Consider the following 26930-nt stretch of genomic DNA (forward strand, 5'->3'; position numbering starts at 1 on the left):
GGTGCCACCTCCAGGCTCCAGCAGGTGACATAAAATCAGATCCTGACTGGGACAGGGTGGGGCTTCATTTTTCTGCATGAAACCACGAAAAGATTCACTGGGTGGGGAAAAGGAAATACAAGTAAATCCAATATTGTTGCACCTTCTCTGATGATCTTTCACATTCATTGACTCGTTTCTCTGATATCTTCCCAGCCCAAAGTAAAAAGTCAGAAGGGGTGTTCAGAGGGCAGTGAATATAGGGTAGACTTGATGATTATAATAGTACTTACCATCATTTTGAAAGGAAAGCTGTCTTTGACAATTGTCATAGGACTGTTATTTTACTGATTTCTGAAGCAGGAAAATACAGAAAGAAGTCCTTATGATCAGGATAGTCAATGCCATGTAATCCTTACAATAATATTTTGACAGAGGAGGAAAAATGATCCTTTTATAGAGAAGACAAAAATTTTAAAATGGCAAAACACCAATACTTACATAATAGAGATTAAAAATAGTAACTTGTTTAATTACTACTCCATTTAAAAATTTCAGCCCCTGGATCCAATACACCCTTGCTATAGGTGAACTCAACCTGCACATGTTGTATTCATTAGGAATTGTGTTACCCAGGGAAACTCTGCAAGGAAACAAAATGATCTGACCTCAATCTTCTCCTGCATCAGGAAAAGCAGTTTTGTAAGAGTAAATTTACAAACATCTCCAATTAAACTGCAGCTGTTTTTTCAATCAGACCAAGAAATGTCTTTCCCTCTTCCAGCTGACCATGGGAAGAGTTGGAACCAAGTGTCTCCAATTTTCCTAGGCAGGAAAATTGCCTAGGTAGCATTCCCAGGATGCTCAAAAATATCAGCTGAAGTAAAGCCTGATTAATTAGAACACACTTTGAAAATGTTTCTCCAATTGAAATCTTTGCTTAGTGATGAGATTCCAGCACAGGAGGCACAGAACTGACAGACACTCCTGGTCTGTTCTGCATAGGAGGCAGAATTTACATTTCTTTATCATAATATCAAGATATGCCTTTTATGTTCTTAGTTTGGCTTCTCAACCAAAACCTAAAAATCAATATACAGCTACCTGCCCTGACAGTCTGCTTTCCTTTAGAAAGAATACCTATCAAAACAGAGAAATCACATTCCTGTAAATTTTAATTTCCTGTTTAGAAGCTGAAAAGAGTATACATGTATAAACTGCATTAAACAAGTCTGCATCCTGCCTTTCTACATTTTTGCAATGCAGCACATTTTATTGAAACAATGTATAAAAGAATTATGCATTTTTCCTCATTTCTTGTGATTAGTACTCTACTCCTACATCCTAGACACATTTTATTCTACACATGTTGAATCACAAAACATCACATTAGTGTGCTGCCACCACACCACAGTATTAAAAAAAGAGCCGAAAATAGGCTTTGTAATTAAATCCTCTAACTGCAATCCCAGCTTATGAGCAAAAAAATTAAGCTGTTTATCGAATTACTGCTGAACTCATGAATGTGGCAGGAAGATGATACAAATCTGACCTGAGCATTCCAACTGTGTGAACTTTTAACTTTTTAACAATGGAATAGCTAAGAGATATCATTCTCTTTCAAGCTTGGTAATAAAGAACTTTTTCTAGGCAGCAGAGTTGGCATTCAGAACTATTGTGACAGACACATTTTTGCTTAATTCCTTAATGTATTTAAATTAAATCTTCAAACTAATTTAATTTGAAGCTTCTTCTTATGAAATTTTGCTGTGTGGTATTTACTATTCAAAGACTTGCTGACCTTTGATCCACAGCAGATGGCAGAGCCCACCAAGGAAATTCTGCAAGACTTCACACATCCTGGCTACTGAGTGCACAAGAAAATATGTCCTCACAGCATCCACAATAATGCAGAGTGGATGAAACAGTGCAAGACATCTATTAAAAAATTATTTTAGAAGTATTTGGGGGTGTTAATGTCATTTTAGAAAGACAGGGCTTGGCTTAGATTTTGCTGTCATGAAAGGTTTAGGAATACAAGCTGCAGCCAGGTAATGTGATATGCAAAAACAGCAGAAAGTCTTGGAGTGCCTTTTATTTTTCTCCACACTTCCAAATTGCAGTAGAAGACTTATTCCCAGGCCTTGCAAAAGAGCTCTTGTGCTTCCAAGCCTTCTACATGGTAGAATCTTAGAATGGTTTGAGCTGGGAGGGAACTAATACTATATTATATTAAAGAATACTCTATATTATATTAAAGAATACTATATACTATACAAAAGAATACAGAAAGGATACTTACTGAATGCTAAAAAGACAATAATGAAAACTCCTGAGTCCTTCCAGAGTCCTGACACAGCTTGGCCCTGATTGGCCAAAGAGTGAAAACAACTCACAGCAGAATGCAATGGAACAATCACCTGTGGGTAAACAATCCCCAAACACATTCCATGTGAGCACAACGCAGGAGAAGCAAATGAGATAGGAATTGTTTTCCTTTTCTCTGAGGCCTTTCAGCTTCCCAGGAGAAAAATCCTGGGTAAAGGAATTTTTCAGAGAATGTGAATGCCCCATCTCTCTCCATCTTTCCTGCAGCTCCTTCAGGCCCTGCAAGGCCACAGTTATAAATAATGTACTTCAGACTAAGGCCATAGCACAGCAAAGAAAATTATTGACCCTTTTTCCTTTTTTTTTGTTGCCACACCCTTGACCGACAGGAGACACCTCTGCAGTGACACCTCCTTTGGCAGCAGGACAGAGTTCACCAGGAGGGGATCACAACCATCTGTTCCACAGGCTGAATTCATGTAAATATGTTAGATGCAGTAGGTTGCTTTCTGTTGATATTTGGAGCCGAGTGTGTATCCCATAAAGGCCATTCCACCAAAGGAAGTTTCACTCTCCTGGCTCTCACTGCTTCCATTCCTAGAGCAATGTTCTCTCCACCCACCTGTTGGCAATATGACACAAAACTCACAACCTACTCCCATGGCCCATGGAAACAGCCATCAAAATCCTCCTGTCCCTTTATGGTGTCCCAGTTTGGGCTCAGATCACTTTCTCTGGAATCAATTCTCCCTCTTGATCACTTCTGTTTCACAGTTTTCTAAGAAAGAAAGATAAGCACATATGAAAGGGGAACAAAAGGATTTCTGTGTTCCAGAGGAATGATTATTGGAAGCCATTCCATATGGAATAAAGAGCACTTTACACTGAGACAAACCACAGGGATTCCTCTCCATGTGCCCAATTCAAAGGGCTTAATCAGAAAGGTATTGCCTGCTTTGCAGTGTAACAATAGTAAAAAGAATTTCTCACTCTCAAATTCAAACTAAATTTAAAGTCGAAAAGTTTTCAGACTAAAAGTATTTCATCTGATGTGATAAATGTAAATGGCAATTTTTTTACTTCTACTGATATGAAAAGTAAAAGTAAAAATCAAATTATTGCAGCATAAATCAGAAATCAATGGTACCTTGAATTGATATAATTTCTCAATGAGTACAAAAGGAAATGAAACTTGAAAGAATTCCTTTTTCTGTATTTTGGAAACAGTTTACTCTCCCTATGTACAGTCTCCCACATCTGCACATGGTTTGTACTGGTCCAGCTTTGCTGTGATACAACAACGAGAATCAAAAAATATAAAAGAGTTGCCTAAACACTTAAGTAACTTGAAATTTTGAATATAATTTAGAAATTCTACTCAGATTGTTTAAATACTGACCATTGAAGAAATCAAGAATAAGTGGGTGTTTTAAATAACCTTATCCTGACACTCCTTTACATAAACCCACTCCTAATACAAAGCCAACACAGCTCTTGAAGTCTTATTTGTGTGCTCCAAGTATTTTCTGTTTTCAGTGTGTTAACTGAGAGAATTTTTTGTCAGTTATGTGGGAGAAGAATGAAAAAACAAGAGGGGGAAATATTTCCTGACTTCAAACAAATGATGTGCTTATAGAGGCAGGAAAATCAACTTCTTGGGATGGAATCTTGGGCACAAAATCTCCTGTTTTCCAGTCATGTGCCACTGCACTGGCAGCAAGAAAAGTACCTCAATTACTTTAATTGTCTAAGCCAATAATTGTTTCTTTAATTGTCTAAGCCAATAATTGTTTCTCCACACACAGAAACTACACAGGTGCTGACACTTCCATAAGAATGAGAACACTCTCCTGCATCCCAAAGTTATGATAAAGAATGGGTGGAAAATGCCATAATCAGCATCCATATGAATATCCACTCACAGAGGGATGCTGGACATACAGAAGTGCAGAGTTCATTTCAATCTAACTGCAGCAGGGCCCCAGTCTTGAGACCAGTCTGAAGCTTTTTGGGTACAGTGACATGCAGACATCTTATCAGAAAATTCCGATATTACAGGGATTCCCAAGCAGCTCATCCTATGCTGATGAACATAAAATTTCAGGAGCATCTGAGTGCTGAAAAAATGGGGATTATATGTAAATATAAAAGAGTCTAAACCACAAGGAGGGTGGTGGTTTTCCAAATTAGGCACTTTAGGAGCACTTGGAGACAACTAACTTAGATGCTAATTGCTCCGGCCCTGGGACAGTTCAGCTGTTGATATTGATTTTTAACATTCCTTTTTTAGCTTGACCCCTGTTAATACTCTCATTATATTTAGTCCTGTTCCCAAAATGAGCTGTGATTAACTAACAATTTTCAATATCACAAATGCTTTTTCTCACATAAAATTTATGTTTTCTTCCAAGAAGAAAGGTGACCACATCACTTCCAGCTGAAGAGGTGGAAGAGCAGATTTTGTAGTTATTTCTCCTCTGATAACAGCAAAGCTAAATTTAGAAGTGTATCTGGGTTTTTGGTTGTTTGGGGTTTTTTTTGGAGGATGGGTGTGAGAACAATAAAGAAATTAAATGGAAAATCTTGTATTAGTTTTGCCTTAGAGCTGCCTCAGCCCTCAAGTAACTCATAAAAATGGATGTTCTCCATTGAGTCACATATTTCCAGTTCTGAGAGTTTGCTTCTCTCCTCTACTAGGTCAGGTTCAGACGGTGAAAGTGTTTTTCAATATTAATAGGAACAACAGTTGAGGAAAATGCAGAAGTTCAGTGGGTGAAGACAAGGCGTCTATGATTCTATTTAAAAAAAAAGAAAATAGCCACAGCTAAAACATTTCCCAGAAATATAGTATCAGTTTTTTTCTGTATGTAGGCTACAATCTCATGCAGGAAGAAAACAGAAAAACAGCAATTTCATCACCCACCCACTTCACAATTGCACAAAGTCTAGTTCTTAGCCACCAGGGCTTCAGAAAAAAATATGTTTACCATGAGAATTATTGAGCTCATAAAGCACATTTTAACATTCAGATATATTTGTCCTGGTTGCTCTCTAATAATTTCATTACTTACAGTAAAGCTCTCTAAATATGTTTGTAAATGCTACTCTATGGCTGAGGTTGTGGTGAGCTGTCATTGATGCCATACTGAGTTTATGGAGATGCTGGTAAAAATTCAAAGCCATCTTCAATTATTCAGAAAGGTCAGAATATTTCAGAACATTTTCTGTAAACTTGTTCCTAGCTAGTAGAGAGTTAGATATGTGTTCAAATGTTAAATAAGCAAATTTTTTTGTAGTAGTACTATCTTTTTAAAGGAATAAACAAATGCAGAACACTTACATTAATACATTCTATTAATACACATGAAGTAATGTATTATTATATAAAATAAAATGGTCTTTAAAACTATTTTAAGCCATTTTAATTGTAGTTTAATTTTGCCCTATGATTCTGAAGATATCAAATGTTTACTGTTGGTCTGCTAAACACTTTCCAGCACTTGGTCAACAGTAGGAACACCATGAACACTAACACAGTTCTGATACAGAAGCTTGTTTTGTCCAGTTGCTGACTAAATCCTCTCAGACTTTATATAAAATACTGCCACTTACAATGGGGAACTGCTCTGTTTAAACCTCTTAATTTTGGTATAAGTTATAGTGCAAAAATACACCAAGTAACCAAAGGTTTACAGAGCTTTGTTGTTGGAGAAAAAAAATAATGAAGGTATGACAATTGAGGAATAATATTTTAAGAGTTAAAATTACTTCCAGGAATAATATTTTAAGATTTAAAATTACTTTATCTATGTGGAACAACTGCTCATTTTGGGAACAATAGACATGACAGAGGCATGTCTACTGTTCCCACAATGACAATGTTCCACGTAGATAAAGACTGGAAGGAATTTCCAGGTCAGCCACATCGTGTTGGAAAGGGTTGCTTAGTGAAGCTCTGCCCAAGGGCTCCCTGCTCTGATAAATCCACACAGCTGGAACCCTTGGCTTTCTCTGAGTGCTGATGGGATTAATCTGTGGTAGTGTGAGGGCTCAGTGATCCCCCTCTGCACCATCAGTTCTCCTGAGCAGGAGATGTGATGAGAGCAAGGAAATGCCAGCTCAGAGCACAGACCCCACAGGCAGAGGGATGAGAGAGGAGGAGCTGCCCGAGCAAGGCCCAGGCTGGGGCTGAGCTCCTGGAGCAGCTCTCTGGAGAAACACCCGGGGTCCTGGTGGGTCACAAGTGGACTCCTTGCAGCCAGAAGGGCCAAGGAGATCCTGGGGGGCATCAGGAGGAGCATTTCCAGCAGGCTGGGGAGGGGAACCTGCCCCTCTGCCCAGCTGTAGCAACATATCTGAACAACTCACAACTCACAGTGTGCACCAGCCACATCACTGGAAACTGTTCTTACCAGGATTGTCTCAGGGCACTGTGTAAGTCATCAAGGTTACTTGTTGTATTCCACTAAACAGTTTATTTAGTTGTTGTTTTGCACTGGGTGATTGGAGATGTAACATGATATTCTCACAGTTACTAAGACATAAACTGTGCTAAAATAAGAATGAAGAAACTGAAAAACCAAATACCAGAATAACAAAAACTAAGTAACAGAAGACTGTCACAGATAACTAAGAAATAAAGAAATAAGAAATAACTAGTCACAGATCCTAAGAAATAAAAACAGAAATAAGAAAAAAACTAGTCACAGATACTAAGAAATAAAAGCAGAAATCAAGAGAGCAAGACAAAAACACCAATCAAGAAAAGTGTACTTAACACTTTGTAAAATCTATAAAAGTGTGTGTAATACAAACAATTAACAACTTCTACTTAATCATATTCATCCATCCATTATACAAGAATCCTAAATTTCCCACAATACTCAGCCACTGAGGCACAGCTGGAGTGCTGGGTTCAATTCTGGGCTCAACAGCTCAAGAAGGACAAGGAGCTGCTGGAGATGGTCCAGGAGAGGTCACAAAGATGATTTTGGGTCTGGAGGGTCTCTGTAATGAGGACAGGTTGTGGGAGCTGGGCCTGGCCAGCCTGGAGGAGAAAAGCCTGAGAGGGGGTCATGAATCCTCACCAATATCTGCAGGGGCTGGCAGGGGATGGTGCCAGGCTCCTCCCAGGGGTGCCCAGGGACAGGACAGGGAGCAATGGACACAAACAAAACCACAACGAGCTCCACATCAACGTGAGGGAGAGCTTCTGTCCATGGAGGGTGGCAGAGCCCTGGGTCAGTGCCCAGGGAGGGCCTGGACACATCCCAACCCACCTGGGCATGTCCCTGTGTCACCTGCTCCAGGTCACCCTGCCCTGGAAAAGGGCATTGGATGATCTCCAAAGGTCCCTTCCAACCCCAACAATTCTGTGATTCTGTGAATATGGACCTTTGTTCTTTCTGCACTGTGTTTGGGTGGACTGGGACTTCAGCCAACACTGACACTTTGCCTCCTCAGCACTCACTTTACAGAACAACACACAAACACCTCTCTTTGCTACACATGGATCTCATCCCAGACTAGAAGCTACAGTTCACTCCTGTCTTGGAAAAATATTTTGCCCTGAGCAAGCATAAAAGAGCAAAACTGAAAATACATGCCTAAAGATCTAATAATACATTTGAAACTTCAGTACAAACCCAGGTATCATTAGGAGAATAATACATTCAATAGCTACTACACAGACCTTGAAAGTGAGCATCAGGGTACTTTGAGCTCACAGGAAGAAAAATCTTGTATAAAAAAATTGCTGTTTCCCCTTTGCATTCATCAGATCCCATCAAACACTAAAGCTCATTTCTACCAGTTTAAAAGTAAGAATTAGGACAATTTCATTTTATATTTATCTAGAAATGCAGTTGGATCTTTTTAATTAGATCACTAAAATCTGGTAAGATAGAAAGCCAATTTCCCCTCCCTACATTTCTTTATTTTGCATGAAACACTTTTTTCAGCACTAGAGCAATCCTTTCTAATGCAACTGCCTAAAGTCTGCATACATAAACACTGTGATCTAGAAAATGGTGCCAGAGCTGAAGAATACTATTTTATCTAAATATTACTTATTTTTCTAGCAAAAATTGCTATTCTGGTTCTTACTGGAATATTTCTCCCAGCCCTCTATCACTTGGAGAGCAGACAGGTGGTAAGGACAGGGTATCATGTTCCCAATTTTAATTAGTACTGGCATATGAATCAGATAGTGATTTCAAATTGCAAGAAATTAGACCTCTTCAATACCAAGTAGTTTGGTTGAAATATAGTTCATCATTCAGAGATCAAGGCTGATAGGGAAAAAAAAAAGAAACTATTTCATATTATATTTCTTTTCACTAGAAAATGATGTATTGTAGAATGCTAGAATTGAAACTGCACTAGAATTGAAACTGAAATGCAAAGCTCTTGTATGATAGGAAAAGATGCAGAGTTTCCAGCTCAGAAGTTCGTGTCTCTTTGTTTTAGCTTGACACTCAATAGTCTTCACCTGCCATTCCATTCCCAGGAGCTGTAATTTGGGTGCTCCCAACAACTTGCCTTTTGTTTCTGTCACTGCCCTGCTGAGATTGCTTCTGGGGACATGCAATAGCTTTCCCAGCATGGAAACCACACCATCCAAGACAGACACAGTATTTGGCATGTCAGGAAGCAGCCAGGGGATGGGGAGGCAGCCAGGGAGGCTCCCCACAGCAGATGTGCTGGATCTGAGCACAGCACACAGGGACTGCTGCTGGGGCAGGGTCCAGGGGCTGTCTCGAATAATTCAAGTGGTGAAACAGGAACAGGGCCCAAACAGAAAATCCAGACAGAAGCACAGAGATGGGGCTGAGACAAGTGACAGCAGGGCTGTGACACAGGTCCAGGTGACTGGGCAGATGTGGGCAAAGGCAGCTCCAGGTACAAATGTGCATGTGAGGAGCCATTGAGCCACCCTCTGAGCAGAGGGGACATCAGGTGTGCTGTTGTGTTTGCAAATACAATGAATCTGACTCCATGTTCTCAGAAAGCTAATTCATTATTTTATGATACTATAATATAATAAAGAATGTTATACTAAACTATACCAAAGAATACAGAAAGGATACTTACAGAAGGCTAAAAAGATAATAATGAAAACTCATTACTCTTTCCAGAGTCCTGACACAGCTTGGCCCTGATTGGCCAAAGAGTGAAAACAACTCACAGCAGAACCCAATGGAACAATCACCTGTGGGTAAACAATCTCCAAACACATTCCACATGAGCACAACACAGGAGAAGCAAATGAGATAAGAATTGTTTTCCTTTTCTCTGAGGCCTTTCAGCTTCCCAGGAGAAAAACCCTGGGCAAAGGCATTTTTCCAGGGAATGTGAATGCCACAGTGTGCCACATCAAAGACAGGACAAGGACACCTGTGAGGTGCCTCAAATGAGGACTAAAGACTGGGGCTGAGCTCACACAGAGCCCAAACCCCACAGGGCCCATGTGGGTGAGAGTTCAGCTGTTCAGGGTCACATTTAGCACTCGAGGTCCTGACACACAAAACCCACCTGTAAAGAGGCAGAGCTGGGGTAAAACTGAGCCATCCTCTCTTGAAATACAGAAATGGTTGCTCAAGTGTTTGCTGCCTTTTAGGTCAAGCCTTCCAATTCACATTTTGGAAGGCAGTTTGAATTATGTATTTGATTATTTATGTGAATTAATAAAGTTTCACTCCAGAAGCACTTAGAAGAATCATGTACATGTTTACTCATTGTATACAGCACTGGTACTTAGACAATTTTCCCATTTTTAGAGCATGTTTCTTTAATGTCTCCTGTGATTGCAATTAGAGGAAATGTATGCACTTAGAAATTGATTGAACCCACTATTAATAGTAGTTTTTTCTGTACTAGATAGCAAAGAGTAAAATGAAACACAAAATGTTATTATAATTGAGCATTAATGCAAAGAGTAAAAAAAAGTCAAATAAGATTAATGGAACATGGAAGAATTTTCTCACTTGGACTAATAAATAACCATGCAAAACAAGGAATTGTATTCACAATTTTTCTTTATATTTCAACAACAAAATTTAGACAGCAGTTGATCCTCTTAGGAAATAAAATTTCCATGAATTCTGCACACTTGAAAATGTTGATAAGTATTATGAATTACAAAGCTGAGAAAATTTATGTCAACTATTATAAATGCTCAATGAAATGTGATGTTTTAATATTCCAGATATATAACATTTAATGCTATATAAAATGTACTGTTTCCCATGTCTGAAGGGTGTTTATGTCTGGTATAAAAGCTGCTTTTACTCTCCCAGGGTTCCTGGAAATCACTGATCTGTGCACTCCAGGGCTGGGATGGAACAATTCTCCCCACTGTTTGTCTTCTGCATGACCACTGAACCAATCTGATACCAGGACTCTCCATTTGTTGTTCCCACAAAGAGCTGTGGCTTCAAGATCCTTCCCCCTCACAAAATCGATAACATTTTTTCCTTGTGCAGGTACTCCTGCAGATTCATTCAACCTCTCCTGACAACAATTGTTAAGATTTTTGACTATTCCAAATGAAAGCAGGCCTGGCTAACAGTTAGAGCAGACCCCAAAATAATAAATATTTCACAGGTCAAGCCTCCTTGCCTCAGCCCTGCTCCTCCACACAGCAGGATGTGAATTCACTTCCTTCTGAAGCAGGAAAGCTTCAAAGAGTAAATGGGACATGCACTCCCCAACAGGCAGCTGCTAAAGGTTTGCTCAAGCAAAAATATACCAAGGAAAAATATGCTCAGTACAGTGAAAATGTGTTATTCTTGGTGTTTCCGACCAACAAGGTAAAACACTGAAGTACACAAATGCTTTGTGTCCTCTCCTTTCACTGCTTTCAAGCAGAAGATGGGAAGTACCTGGAATATGTTTGAGATTTTTCCCCATTTCCCTAAGATTAGAAAGAGAATTTTTAAGAAAACATTTTGCCCCCTGATACATGAGAGAAATTGGAGGAAGGAGACAGGTCACACCTTTTTCCAAGGCTCAGTGCTTCCTAGTAAAACAATATTTCTCACTTGACTCTGGCAAACAGACAGCTGAAAGATTATGCTGCTATACTACAGGAGAAGAGAAGTTACAATTCTCTAAGTCATTACTTAGTTTAGCCCAGGGACAAATAAACCAGGACTTAGAAGATTACCTTTATTCATACAGTAACAGTTACTGCTGCTGTTGTGTATTTGCCTGTAATTTGATTATTAGCAATCTTCTCAGTACTACATGATGAATAATAGTAAGTTCCATATAAAGCATTGATGTTATTCTCAGTCTCTTTTCATGTTCTTGGTAGAATTAATTTTTCTCTCTCTGTAATGATATTTTTAAAAGATGAGAAGTGTGTTTATTTCTGAAAGGAATCATACAGTCAAATAGCAAAACTTGATTCCACTGCATGTTCAAATTATTTATTTCCTACCTTGCCTGGTTCATTATCAGTCATGTTTAAAAAGGAGGCAGCTTCATAAATGCAGCACTAAACCCTTAAGTTAAAACCACTAGCAACTCATTAAAAATCTGTTACTCTACATCTAAAAGGAAAATACAAAGAATTTTAAACTATTGCCTTGGTAAGTTTGCAGTTTTCCCAATAACCAACTGATACAAACTGCCCAGGACTGAATTCAAGAGACGTGTAGAAGGAGAAAAATGGGTTAAAAGCTCATGATTGGGGTCATGGTTTAACCCCAGATGGGAACCAAGCCCCACAGAGCCACTCACTCACTTCTCTGCCACCAACATGGGGGAGAGAATTGAAATGTAAAAGTGGGAAAAGCTCCATGCCTGGCAGTGGCCAAGGCCAGGCTGGATGGGGTTTGGGGCACCCTGGGACAGTGGAAGGTGTCCCTGCACATGGCAGGGGTGGCACTGGATGAGCTTTAACATCCCTTTCAACCCAAAGCACTGTATGGTTCCATGATTCTAAACTTGTGAGTTGAGATAAATGAAGTTTAATTGGTAAAGCAAAATTCTCAGGAATGAAGGAATTAATTCCAAACTTACCGTGGGCAGGCAGGTGTTCACCATCCCCAGGAGAAGAGGATTCCATCACTCAGAGCTGTGACTGAAAAACAAACATCATCACTTCAAATGTCCCCCCTTCCTCCTTCTTTCCCCAGTTTTAAACCTTGAGCCTGACATTTCATGGTGTGGAACATCCCTTGGGTCAGTTGGGGTCAGCTGTCCAGGCTGTGTCCCCTCCCAGCTTTTTGTGTCCCCTCAGCCCCCTTGGTGGTGTAGACAGCTGAGAGGCAGGAAATGCCTGGGCTCTATGTGAGCCCTGCTGAGCAACAAAAACACTCCTGAGTTATTAACCCCGTGCTCAGGAAAAATCCAAAACACAGCCTGCAAGGAAAAATGTCCCTATCTCAGGAAATCCCAGCTCATTCACATAAATAAGTGCTTGGAATGACATTGGATAAGCATTTCCATGGTTGCCTTAAGTGGCAAATGCAAGATGTAGCTGGGTGTGTATTCTATCCCCATCTGTCCGAGGTGGGGGAGTTCTCTCCTGTTCATTGGGCAGTTTTCTTTATCTCTCCCACAGCCAATCCTCCCTCCAGGAGATCTCTGCTGTCCATGGGCCATTAATTATCAATTATCTTCTGTCCATGGCCAGGGAGTGTCCCTGCATGGCTGATCCAATTCCAGCATCCCATGGGGAGATGCTCCGCCCAGGGGAGGAGCCAAGCATTCCTACCTGGATCCAATCTGAGCTGTGGGACACCCCAGCAGCCTTTGCCCACTGCATTCCCAGAGGAGCAGCTTTCTGCTGCCCTGCAGTGCCAGAGGGAGCCCAGGCCCATCTCCAGCAGCCCTGGAGCTGCAGAGGAAAACTCCCCCCTTGTGCAGGATCCGTGCTGCAGCAGAGCCACAGCTGGCACTGCAGGAGGGCTGAGCCCCATGGGATGGGGCTGGGACACCGCCCTGACACACAGGGGGCAGGGCATGCTCTGACTCTGGCAGAGTTGTTGTTTTTTGTACTATGGCATTTGTATTTTTAATTTTCCTAGACAAGAACTGTTATTCCCATATCTTTGCCTGAGAGCCCCTTAATTTCACAATTATAATAATTTCACAACTATAATAATTTTGAAATTCTAATAGGGAGGGGATTTACATTTTCCATTTCAGGGGAGGCTCCTGCGTTCCTTAGCAGACACCTGCCTTTCAAACCAAGACAACGATGCAGGACACACACCTGTCTTTCACTGATCCTTAAAATCACAGGAAAAATTGGTTTGGACTTTGGTATTTAGACCTAACCAAGCAGCCCTGATTTTTTAAATGCAGGAGTTCAGTGGGAATTATTGACAATAAATATAAGTCAGTGTTCATAGATTTTGCTAAGTTATTTTGGTTATTTATTTAGCTAGGCTATTTTATATGTGTTAAATGTGAGTTGTCTATTATGATAATTATGCAAAGTGCTGATATATTTAAGCTTGGGGAAGGTACTATATATAACAGCCATATATATATATATATTTGAGGGAGAGTGACAGAGGCATAATTGTTAAGCTCAGTTTGGTTAAGTTAAATATTAGCTAAGTAAGCATATAGAAGATGCTTTCCCACTTACTACTGATTCTATTTCACTTGAAACTAGTACTGGGAAAAATGATCCAAGCAGTAAAAATGGAACCAGAAAGTCCTGTGTGACTGAAGCAGTCAGCTCCTTTCCACCCAAGGTGAAGGAATGGAGAATTCCTGCCTTGGAATAGTCACTGGGACCTGCTTTGTGGGAACTGGCCATGATTTACTTCGGGTGGAAACAAGTAAAAAGTTTCCTGGGCCTGTTTTAATTATTCAACTGCTAAATTAAAGCGTTCTTATCTTTTCTTTTTCACTCTTTTAATTTAACAGAAAAACTTGTTCACACAAAAACAAGATTTAGAAAACTGCTCACAGAGTGAGGCAGGATCAAGCCCTCCCAATAAAATCAGAGGGGGAAAGCTGTGATTCTGCTCAGTCCAGGGTGGTTTCAGGCTAGTGCACAGCAACAACACTTTGGACTTAAGAGAGAAAGCTGAGAATCCATGACCAAAAGGGAAAAATAGGATATAAAGGGATTAAAACTGAAAATTTCAGAAGCTGTCTTTGTCTCCTTAAAAACATATCTGCAGTTTTTAATCTGCAGTTTATTCTGATTTTAGGTGGGTTCTTTTGTTGTTGCTGCTGTTTTTCAAGTCACTAACTATAGTATGAAATTGGTAATTGCAAGGATCCATATATTAGCTATCATTCCCAAACCATGGACATAATCTGAATTATTCAGAGTGCATCAAATAGTTTTCTGAGAACAAAACAGAACAAAAACTTAGAACCAAAACCAACAACCTTTTGGGGATGGTTTAATTTTTTTTACACAAGTGGAAATATTTTTATTCCATATAAAAACTTCAAAACCTATGCATTCAATTCCCCACTCTGATCAGATATTTGGGACAGGTAGTGCCTCAAGTGCTCTCACAGCTGTCTTAGGAGCTTTCTCATCTTCATCTCTGAACTGCAAACTAAATTGTATGTTAAAACTTACATTTCCTCCCTTGATTTTGGAAATGAATGAGCATGAAATGGCAGTTGAAGTAACAACCCCACCCCAAGCAGCTCTGAGCGTCCTCTGGTGTTGGAGTCCTGCATGCTGAGAATTTTAAACTTTCTGTGCTTAAAAGCACAGACCCCCAAGAGAACACTACATTTGACCTAAAGCTGTAGAGAAGACTTCCAAAATTGATTGATAGCACTGGGGTTATGAGTTAGAAGTGTGTAATATCACAAAGTAGAAAACTTAGAGTTTAGAGATTTAAAATATACAAATAAATATAAAGCAAAATAGAAGTTTTAGGGGGAAAGCAAATTGTTCTTCTTCACCTTCTTCTTCATTCTTCTTCATAAGTTTAGGTAATGTTTTGTAATTTGTCAAAAAAGTCCGCATTGCAGGCTTCAAGAAATCAGTTATTGAGTTAAAAGAGAAAATAATCTTCTAAGTGTCCTTTCTTAATTAGATAGTTTAGTTTTAAAAGACCTTATAACAAGAGACAGCCATTTTGTGCCTTCTAATGAAAAGCTGTCAAACTCATGGTTGTGAGACTGCTTCACTAATAGGAAATAATAAACACCTAAGCTACTGTCTCAAATGCCTTCAATCCCAACCTCAAAAAACCAATACTCTGGTGACACTTCTGCTGTTAATCCCAAATTATTGACCACTATTCTTGGCCCCCCTGAGCTTTGACCAGACACCTCACAGGTGTTTCTCACCTTCAGTGTAAAGAGGAGCAGCATTTGCCTCCTGGTGCTTGCTGTGTTTAGCTGCCATTGTTCAATAAAGGAGTACCAATCCAGACAGTAAACTAATTAAACTGTCTCAGAAATATAGGATAAAAAAGTAAAATGTCTTTCTTTGTACTGCTGTTAGTGTTATACATGCTGAACAGGCTCTTGAAGGATGTGCCAGTTCTAAAGTGTAACCCGGGGAGGATGGATTGCTGAATGATTTGGACTCATTTGCACTTGTTTCAAAGGTGACTCCATCACCAGTGTCTGAAAGACACTCTGCCCCTCAGTAACGAATGATTACAGCTAAATAAATCCCAGAGGTTTGCCACTAATGCACAACAAAGGCATAAGAATGAGAGCTGTGGTTCAAGATCTATTTTTTATACCAGCATAATTTTTTGCTTCAGTGATCTATCACTAAACAACAGCTGCTGGGGTAGAGACTCGCTGCTCTGCAGGAGCATTAGCAAATCCTTTAGTGACTGGGCACATGTGTTTGCCTCAGGCCCTCAAAAAAGTCACAAACTTGTGAAGGAGGACTGGCAGATTAATGTCACCTTCTTCCTGCAAGAGATCTGAAGATGCCAGGCACGCTGCAATGACAGGCTGCAGTAAGTTTAGATTTTTAAAGGATTGATTTTATGATCTAAGCACATGTGGCCAAACTGTCCTGAAAGGGGGAAAGAGGGAGGGGACAAAACAAAGAGTAAAATTCCAAAAATTTGGGAATTTACATATATTGGCTCTGAAGTTAAACTTTTGCAATGCCTTATAAAATGTTGCTTTTATCCCCACTAGAGATCTATTGTCACTTCCAAATTCTTAAAACAGCTTTTCTGCCACTTTTGAAGCAAAAAATATCAAAAAATGGCAGCATTTAAAGCATTCACAAAAAATATCAAAAAATGGCAGCATTTAAAGCATTCACAACCACAGGAAAAAAACTAAGCCTTTTTTATATTAGATGCTATTAGCAGTCTGTATATAATCAGATTGAAGTGAAAGAAGTTATATGGATTTACTTGCTTTTCACAGAAACTCAGTATTCTCTTCATTAATAATCACTTTTTTGATAATAATCAAATTTCTCTTTGTTAATATTCATCATCTATGTTTGCATATTTCTTGAAAAAATACAAGATAAAAATTATTTCTGAATCATCCAAAAAGATGATTTTTAAACTTCTCTTAAACTTTGTGACCTGACAGTTAAAGTCCTAAAACAAGGAAATTAAACATAATCTGAAATTTGTGTACTTTTTGCGCTCCTTTTTTCAGCAGACGATTACAAAAATGCAGTGTCAACTGCACAGGTTTCTGGTTGGGGTTTTTTGCTTATGTTTGTTTTTGCTTATGTTGTTTGCTTATGGCTGCTGGATGAAGTGTTCAGCTTCACTGTGTACATGTCTTAGCTACTTATTCAGTATTAATTACACTCCTCCAACTCAGTTTCCAGTAAAAGGCAGTGAAGCACAATGACTCCTGAAATACTCAGAAGATGTGAGATACCAGTATGGGAATCCCTGGAAGGAAAAGGGTCTGTGAATGCTTTGGCTTCATATGAAGAATTGGAATTTATGAGATGATAAGAGTTCAAAATTAAAATATCTTACATGGGAACTGCCTGAATAAGAAAGTGCTTGGTATGATTTCCTTAATTCTTTCTAGATGTCAGGAATTCTTTCATATTAACTTTTTAGTCAGAAATAAACTTGATGCCTGGTCTAAATGCAGAAAAATTGTGATGAAAAAAGTACTTTTTTATGGAAGTTTTCTTTCTCAGCATTTCTCCAAGAAATTTCCATACTCATCAGACCCATGGACCAGTTCTAAAAATCTGAAAAATTCACCTGCAGAAGACAACAGCTGCTTGTCTCATGATGAACTTCAATGATACAGGAGGACATTAAAAGGACCAAGTGGGACAGCACGCAAATCTGACAGCGCCTCGCATTTCCTGACTCCTCCTCTTGGATGAATACAAATGGATTTGGAACCACATGAAAAACTGGGAAAGACAAAGGGATGAATGAGTGAGGGAGACCCTTCCCTGTGGAGGAAGGATCAGTTTGGCAGGCTGGGCACCTCCATTTCCCCAAGTCCTACCAGCTGCAAGTTGTGTACCTCGGAGTGACAACGTGCACAGATGTGCAGCTCTGAACTGAGCACTGAACAAAGGACTGCCAGGTTCAACTTGAAAGCTCAGAATATTTTGATGTTACAGTTACCTTGTCACATGAAGCATCCCCAAAGCTTTCAGCAGTGCTTGACATATCATAAAAAATGTATCTGGAAAAATCAAATTTTAGTTTTGTTGCTGCTCTGATGCATGAAAGCTTATTCCAGCCAAAAGGAGCTGTATCTCTGCAATAGTGGCACTCCAAGTAGGATTTCTGGGATACAGAAAGCTATGAGAAAAGGAGATTGTGTGGATGCAATGTATGAATTATTTCTTTCTCTTTTACTTATGAAGTCCCAAGGCAGAGGTTTTTAAGACTCGGTTTGTAACTGAACTTCCTTTCTCAAATACAGCATTTAGAAACATTTGTTCAGCTCACGCTCAATAAATGCATATAATTGGTATTTACAAACTTGTTTATTCATATTCCAACAATCTCAACTTACTTAATTATCATATGAATGCTTTCCAGTCCCTATAGAACATCTGCAAGCGGAATAAAAAGAAGTGACTATGTCACAGCAGCCATAAGCTGGAAGAGATCTTGTAATCAACCAGAGAATCAGAATCTTTGAGTGCTTTGGGTTGGAAGGGACCTTAAAGCCATGCCAGAGTTGTAGGGCTGACAGATTATCAAGGAATGAAAAGAGAATTCAAGGAAATTCAGAACACAACAAAAAAGCTAAACAGAATCCTTCCACCAGTGCTTACTGTGAAGGTTTGGGGGATTCACTAAATAAAGGAAGCAAAGCAATGCAGAGTCCCCAGGCAGTGCAAAGGAGAGCTGCTTCATTGCAAAAACCAGGCCTTCCTGAGCAGTTGGGCCTTTACCAGTTACAGAGTTTTAAATCATAACAAACTCTCTTGGTTTGAAAAGCCAGGTGTCTGCTAAGGAAGGCAGGAGCCTCCCCTGAAATGGAAAATGTAAATCCCTCCCTCTGAATTATTATAATTTTGAAATTAAGGGGCTCTCGGGCAAAGATATGGGAGCAGGAATAACAGTTCTTGACTAGGAAAATTAAAAATACAAATGCCATAGTACAAAAAACAACCACTCTGCCAGAGTCAGACCATGCCCTGCCCCCTGTGTGTCAGGGGGGTGTCCCAGCCCCATCCCATGGGGCTCAGCCCTCCTGCAGTGCCAGCTGTGGCTCTGCTGCAGCAGGGATCCTGCACAAGGGGGGAGTTTTCCTCTGCAGCTCCAGGGCTGCTGCAGATGGGCCTGGGCTCCCTCTGGCCATGCAGGGCAGCAGAAAGCTGCTCCTCTGGGAATGCAGTGGGCAAAGGCTGCTGGGGTGTCCCAAAGCTCAGATTGGATCCAGGTAGGAATGCTTGGCTCCTCCCCTGGGCGGAGCATCTCCCCATGGGATGCTGGAATTGGATCAGCCATGCAGGGACACTCCCTGGCCATGGACAGAAGATAATTGATAATTTATGGCCCATGGACAGAAGAGATCTCCTGGAGGGGGGATTGGCTGTGGGAAAGATAAAGAAAACTGCCCAATGAACAGGAGAGAACTCCCCCACCTCTGACAGATGGCATTAGAACGCACATCACAGCCACATCTTGCAACCTAAGACACAAAAATAATTCAACCAACCACCACACACCATGATGTTAACACATAATGGTGACATAACTTGTTTTTCTACCTCTAATTCACCTCAGTCACTTTCCCACAGTCTTTTCCTTCTTACCCAAAGCAGCTAAACCTCATGGCCTGAGCCATGATTTTACAAGGCCTTCTCATTGTAAGGTTTTACTTATGTGCAACAATTAAACAATTCTTTAAAAATTACAAGTTCTGGAGCTGCCTCAGTTTTAAATGCTAATTAAAAAAAAAAAAAGGTTTCAGGAAGTGAAAACCAGTCATCACAAGTTGACAATTGAAGAAATTATTCACCTAAAAGTTCTAATGTAATCACACGTGAACTTGCTGGACTCTGAGGACGATGTGTTACCTATTGGATAATCTTCTTCAACAACTGAGCAGAGGGTGGTAAGTGTAACATCTCTGTTTAAAATGGGACCCAGGGATGATTTCATGAGCACAAATGAGAAAATCTGACCCTACACTAAGAAAATTTGTAGAAATCTAAATAAAGGACAAAAATTATAAGCAAATTGATAAATCCAATAACTTTGCATAGAGGGAACCCAATCTTATGGATGCATTTGTTAAGGAACGGCAGATCCAGAGGATTATTTAAAAGTTTTCCTTCACATGATGCATTTCCAAAAGCTCAGCAGAGAACTGACATGGCAATAGATAAAGGAGAAGCTTCTCTTAAGGAGTATTGACAGTTTAAAAGATTGGATATAATGGATAAGAAGAAAGACTTTTTGCCATAACAGGAAAGGTACCAAGGGAATTAGAGAAGGATTTATGTTAAGACATAGGCTATTCAACTCAGGGGATCCAGAAGAACAAAAGAATGCTGAGGTAAAATTTTGTTGATTATACAGAATTATTCTGGATAATGAAAGAAAACAGTTATGTGAAAAGCTGTTGAAGGGCTTCACAATACTAAAGGTAATAAAATAAATGAAATTAAATAATACTAAATGCAAAGAAATGCCAATTGAAAAGGATCAGAATCAGGATAGATTTTTTGCTACTCTTTTCTCTTGGGAGCCAGAACTTAATTTCACTTTGGATTGTTCTTTGGATACGTTCAAATGAGAACAGAACTGTTCAAAAAGGGAAGTAGAGCATTAAAAATTACTGAAAAGACATGACTATGTCACTACATTAATTAGTCACAATCCAACAATTTTGATCACTTCAGCTTAAAATATAAAGTAGAACTAGAAAAGATTTAAAGAGGCATCAGTGATGAGAGCTATGAGACAGCATCTGTACAGAAATTAAACAGAGAAGTGAGACTAAACCTCTTCAGATGGGATCAGAAATCCCCTAAAGAGTCCATGACAAATATTTATCACAACTGGGGTTTTTAAAAAAATCTACTGTAACACAAAGGATTTCAGGAGTAATCACTAAATTCTCAAGGAGAGAAAATGTACAGCACAACAAAATTAAAATGAGAATTATTCATCATCTGGTAAGAAGCACAATGATTCTGAAGGTGCAACCATTTCTACATGTTTGTAAACCTAGACTTTTAGAAATTACAGGCCTGAATAAAAGGAAAGATAATTTTTCATCTACCCTAAGGCATAGATGTGGTACTGGCCAGAGCTGCAATCAGGCCATTAAAAGAAAGAGCCTTTTGATTTGAATTTAATTTATTTTTAAGTTCCCAAAAGGCAACAGATAATACTAGCTCTGAAGTTCTTTTACATATATATATATATATATATATATATATATATATATACACACACTTATTTATTTATCTAATTTGTATTAAAGGTTTGGGGACTGCCTTCTAAGACTAACAAACAAAGTTTAAAATATTAAAAGCCATCTCTGATTGCTTCTTGTCTTAGTCAGCAAATATTTCCTCTCATGCTCTTAGTAGTTTAAAGAATTTTTCTGCCCCAGCCTGTTTTCTCAGTCTTAAAAATTCCTAACAAACTATTAATTTGCTATTTTCTGAGTGGAAAGACATGCTCCATATTTTCACCTAGATAAAGGACTCCCAACTTCCAGACTGCAGCAGCCACCATTATGTTGGGAGAAAATATTATTTAATCAGAAGTGGATCAAAGTATTTAATTTTGTTTGCATTTTTCAGGGATTTGACAGTGTTAGAGCAGAGGGAATCACTGTACTCAGTGCTGTGTTCCACAAAAGGGAGTTGCAAATCAGAAAATCAAAGTTATCAAACCTTTCTCAGGGTGTTCACCAATTTTTTATTGAATAGAAAGTCCCAAGTTCCCTCCAAGCCAAAGTGTGAGCTCCTGGAATTACAGAGTATGTGTTTGCAAACCACCTGGTTGTTCCATTCTGGATATGAATCTGAACCCTCCCTCTACAATCCTTCAGCTGCAATTAGTGCACAGCACACCCCTGCGGGGAAAGTCACTGGGATTTTGCTCCTCTCTTTTGGACCAAAGTTCTTGTGTTTGCAAACTTGGCCCTTTTTAACTCCAGGAGCAGTTTCTGTTAGTATTTATGTTTTGAAAAGCTATTTAATAATTTCTCTGTGAGTTCCTTGCCACTATAAAGCATATTTATGCCTCATTACCTTCAACTGACATTTGTTTTTGGTGAAGTTCCCTTCCCTTTTGCTCTATCCAGTCTGTATATTGGGGAAGGGAAAAGATTTTTCCTTCAAATGACAGTTCTGTAACTCCTGTGATTGCCCTCTGGGTTTCATTCCAATCACTGCCAGCTGAGCATGAAATCATGCTTCTGAAATATGGGGGCTACCCCATGAAAGAATTCTTGATGAGGTTGCTTTTACACATTTATTTCTGCATTAGACAGGAGGAGTGGGGTGCCAGGAGGGTGGCACATAGCGGGTGACATCTGTGATGGTGTTCACAGGGGTCTTATATTGAGGGAAGAGATGAGGATCTGACTCCATATTTCAGAAGGCTTGATTTATTATTTTATGATCTATATTACATTAAAACTATACTAAAAGAATAGAAGAAAAGGTTCTCCTCAGAAGGCTAGCTAAGCTAACAGAAAGGAATGAATAACAAAGGTTTGTGGCTCGGACAGAGAGCCAAGCTAGCTGGGCTGTGATTGGCCATTAATTAAAACATCCAACACGGGCCACAGATGCACCTGTTGCATTCCACAGCCGCAGATAATCAATGTTTACATTTTGTTCCTGAGGCCTCTCAGATTCTCAGGAGGAAAAAATCCTAAGGAAAGGATTTTTCATAAAAGTTGTCTGCGACTTACACCCCCATGCCATGAGCAGCAGCCCACCCAACCTTCACAGCAAATCAAGCCTTCCATGAGAATTAATTACCCAACCTAAACTATGGAAAGGCCAAGTGATTGGGGAATCAAAGCAAGGGCTGTTAGCTGCTCCTTCTTCTGAAGGAACTCAGCTTGCCCATGATTGCCTCTCCCAGCTTTAGGAATTCCCAAAGTGGGAGCTGCCTGTAGGAAAATCTGCACATCACATCTTGCTGGTATAACTGTTTAATATTTTTTGTTTCTGCTGTCCAAAGAATAGGCTTAAATTATTTTATACACTGATTTTTGAAGCAAATCATATTAAATTATGCCGGCAATTCAATTTTATCTTCCTAAAACTCAATACAAATCGGGTCACTTGCACTGACAGACATCTGAATTCTTTATCCTACAGGCAACTCATTTAGTTGTGATTGTATCACTCACTGAAACACTAGAATTTAAGAGGACATTCAAATACAGCAGCATTTCCTGATTTTTCTTGGTGCCTTAGGAGATGATGGGAACAAACTCCAGCGTTCAGAGAGCAGACAAGAAAACAGAGGGGTTTTTGCAGTCATGGACAAATTCCTTTGCTTTAGATGAATACACAATAAGAAAAACCTCAGAAAATATTTGTTCCTTTTAGGCATTCCAGGCTGAACTTCATTTTCTCAGCATGCACACAGCACTGGCAGGCAGTGCAGAGACACAGACCTCCTGACACTGGGGATCTGATTCTGCAGCTACTTCCATATCTAAACCACCACCATAAAGAACCATTCTGATCTATTGGATTTCTTTGCAGGATAAGCCTCTGAAGATCACAATCTGCTCGATAGAATTCTGCAGCCCCCATCACATCTTTAAATAAAACATGCTTTGGAAAATTTTAAATGCTGAGTTTTTAAAATAAATAGCACCACTATAATGTAGGTGATGTTTTTGAACAGTCTTAATTCAGAGAATCATGGAATGTCCTGGGCTGATAGGAAACTTAAAGATCATCCAGTGCCATCCCTGCCATGGCAGGGACACCTTCCACTGTCCCCAGTGTCCAGCCTGGCCTTGGGCACTGCCAGGGATCCAGGGGCAGCCCCAGCTGCTCTGGGCACCCTGTGCCAGGGCCTGCCCACCCTGCCAGGGAACAATTCCTCCCCAATATCTGATCCAAACCTACTTTCTGTAAGTTTGAAGCCATTATTCTCTCTGTTTGAACATTGTGACAATGCATTTCATGCCATTCAGTCAAAATTTTTGTACCAATTTCCAATCCTTGCAAAGGTTATCATAACAGCAAGGTTGGGAGGGGGCAGAGGGAGGTCTAATTTATCAGAAAAGAAGAGAATATAAAAATACCATAATACATGCAGTTCAAATGAAATCTTGACAGCTGCTATTCACAAATATTGCTGACATGATTTATATTATATTAAAATTCAGAATTACTGCGTTTTCATCAGTTTCTCATTTCACAGCTGGCATTTCATGTTGTCAGCATCCTATGATTTACAAGGCTATATGTAGTGTAAAAATGTTGTTTTAAATGGACAATCTCATAAGCATGTTTACTAATTGATATGCTAGGGCAACTTAAAATGTAAACATAATGTGTGTTCCAAAAGCAAGAATGTTTTCCAGAAGAAAAAACTGAACCTAATAGCTTCAGTTTCATTAAACTTTTATGAAAGTCCCCAGAAAACAGACATTCCCATGCAAATTTTAAAATAATGGCTTAATTTGTGAAGTTACTTTTGCAATGTCAAAAATGCAATGTAAAATACATAAAAAATGGGATTGATACTCACTGCTGGGAGATACAGAAGCTGTTTTACCAGACAGGCCCTGGAGTCTCAATAAAGCATTGTTTTCTAATAATGTTTACATAGGATTCATTGGGATATTTTCCAAAGTGATATAAAGCAAGCCTGGCACAAAATGCAAATGCCCTCTTCCAGCAATGCTATTCTTTATCTCAGACCTGTAGAAATGATGGAAAGGACAAATTTTCAGGGAATTAAGTCAATATTTTATACATTTCATCATGCTTCTCTGTTCCAGTGCTCAGCAGGAATACAGGATACAACCTACTCTTGTGACAAAGGCATGAGGAGTTATCTGCACATAACTTGGAAAGTTTGGGTAGGTCCAGAGACTTTAGTGAATTCCTTAAGTAGACATTAAGAACTGTCTCTCCCATTTCACAGAAGCTACTATCAGGCAGCCCAAAGCCTGGAATAACCTTCTAAGATTCATACAATATTTTAACAGCAACAAGACACATTTGCACTTTATCCTAAAAGCTGAGGTATTCCAGAATATTTTGTAGTAAAGGTATGAGAATAAGGAGGAAGAAGTGGCAAATTTATTCCAAGGCTATGCATGTTTCCCTTTTCAATCCTCCTACTCCTTCACTAAGAGAGAAATGGCCTGTGAATATGTCCAGGCAATGATCTGGCACCCTGCCATCACTTTTAGGTTTTCTACAGCTATTTTGTGTTACAGACAACCATGGAGAGAAGTTGTGATGGCATCACCAGCAGCTCATCATCCTCCTCCAGTGATCTCAGTGAATCCCTTCCTTCCCTGCTCTTCTCCAAACAGATTTTATTCCTGTATTATTTTTGGTATCATTTCAGGAATTTTTTTCCTCGTACAAATGTGGGGAGACATTTTGTCTAGTCTGAATTTTGGCATAGATTGACAGTTGATTTCTGCATACCAATAGTAAACATGTTTGCCTCTTTTAACATCACATCTTCAGGTTTTCCTTGCAGTTCTGCTGGGGGAGGTTTCCTTGGATGCAGCTGGAGTTTAAGAGGCTCACTGTGTCCTCTGTGGGTCATAGGAAAACCAAACAGCCAAAAAACATTTTGGCTAATCTTTCTGCATAAGTGGGTCATACTACAGTCTTCAGCTTATATGCAAAATCTTAAACTTTTGAGTAATGTTTTCAAAACATATTTCCCTTAAAATTATGACAAACCTCATCCATCAACAAAAAAATGTTTAATGACTTGCACCAAACAGGATGTGAGCAAACCCAGGATCTGAGAACCAAGAGACAAACATATAATATTCAAAATAATTCTCTCCTTTGGGGCAGTAGGTGAAGTCTGCACACCATACAGCACTTACCAAAATGAAAATGTGTAATAAGAAGTGTCCTGTGGCCTCACAGCGGTCATTGCAGAGGAGCACAAGTAAGGATGGCACTTGTAGGATATTGTCAGTCTTACAGAATTTGTTCCTTAGCTCTGACACTCTTCCAGCTTTTAGCTGTGTACAGAAGTCCACGTTTCTTCTAAGTATTCCCCATGTGAGATTTCATATCTTTCATTTTTTGTCACACCTTAAGCATGAATTAACTGGAATATGCTGATACAGGAGCTCTGCCCTCATCTCCTCTGCTGCAGCTGAACCAGCCCAGTGCCCTCAGCTGCTCCTTGGGTGGCCCCTCCAGACCCTTCACCATCTTCATGGCCTCTTTAGGAAACTCTCTAATGCTTTAATGTCCTTTTTTATATAGTGGTGCCCAAAACTACCCCCAGGACTCCCCTGTGAGCTGCCCTGTATCAAAAGCAGTGTGGGCAGCAGGGGAGGAAATTCTGCCCCTCAGTGATTTCCCACCTGCAGAGCTGCCCCAGCCCTGGGCCAGCCCAGGAGGGACCTGGAGCTGCTCAGAGAGGCCAGAGGAGGCTCCAGGGTGAGCAGAGGGATGGAGCAGCTCTGCTGGGAGGAAAGGCTGGCACAGCTGCCATTGTTCACCTGCACAGGAGAAGCTTTGGCTGAGCTCAGGGTGGCCTTGCAGGGCCTGAAGGAGCTGCAGGAAAGATGGAGAGAGACAATTGCCAAGGGCTGGAGGGACAGGAGCCAGGGAATGGCTGCCAGTGCCAGAGGGCAGGGCTGGCTGGGATCTTGGTGTGAGAGATGAGTAATGTGATGATTGACTCTCACAATTAACAGACAAATAGCATGTGTATAGGTTAAGAAAAGTTTTATAGGTTTATAGTTCTGTTGTATCCCGTTGTGTGGCTATCAAGGGACAGCTGGGAGGGCTGGCTTGTCACTGTGGTGACATCTGAGCTCCAATCAGGATTTGAGGAAGAGATCTCCACCACGGGACAGTGAAGAATGGGTCTATGGACAGAACTTTGGGAGGAGTTAAAGGGTTAAAAGGCCAAACCTCCATTGTGTGGGTGAGCACAGGATGGGGAAATCCTCTGCTCCTAGCTGGAACCTTTTTCTCTATTCAGTCTTCTGCTGTGTTTTTGATAAGGTTTAATAAACCTTTCTAAATTATGAAAGGTGAGTAA

Source organism: Melozone crissalis, unplaced genomic scaffold, assembly GCF_028551555.1.
Source record: "Melozone crissalis strain CALT ecotype California unplaced genomic scaffold, PUWL_Pcris_2 ptg000007l_1, whole genome shotgun sequence".
In the NCBI taxonomy this organism is placed as follows: Eukaryota; Metazoa; Chordata; class Aves; order Passeriformes; family Passerellidae; genus Melozone; species Melozone crissalis.